Source organism: Anneissia japonica, unplaced genomic scaffold (genome assembly GCF_011630105.1).
Source record: "Anneissia japonica isolate Jap-2015-1 unplaced genomic scaffold, ASM1163010v1 scaffold287945_len1679841_cov205, whole genome shotgun sequence".
Lineage (NCBI taxonomy): Eukaryota > Metazoa > Echinodermata > Crinoidea > Comatulida > Comatulidae > Anneissia > Anneissia japonica.
In genome coordinates, this window is record NW_022753015.1 from 1,014,376 (window position 1) to 1,014,773 (window position 398).

The window sequence follows — 398 nt, forward strand, 5'->3', positions numbered from 1 at the left end:
TTACTTAAAATGTACATAAAATAAGAACGAGTATATAAGCTAGTTTTCTATGTAATCCAGATAGATTTTTGAGCAAAAATAGATTTTATTGACTAATTTTATCATTTTTACTGCGCTGAATTCAAAAAAAGTTAGGTGCCATTTTTTCCCCAAAGTCATCGGCCGCCATTTTGAATTTTAAGATGGCTGACGCACCACATAAAACATGGTAACTTGAGTCATTAGAGAGCTTTCGTTATCGCGTTTGAGGTTCAATTCACCAAAAGCTTTGGCCTTGCGCGTTCATTGTCACAATGTGGATTATCCATGAAGCTATCCAAAAATAAAAACAAATTAAATTAAATATTTTGTTAAATAATTTTCTCATTATAAATAAAGACAACGAAATTCCTAATATA

The 398-nt window shown here is 30.4% G+C and overlaps 1 protein-coding gene across 1 annotated transcript in view; it reads left to right on the top strand.

The window, feature by feature from the left end:
* LOC117122612 (angiotensin-converting enzyme-like) overlaps positions 1 to 398 on the top strand; it is a 30,828-nt gene that overhangs the window by 16,613 nt on the left and 13,817 nt on the right. The gene's annotated exons all lie outside the window — the stretch shown is intronic.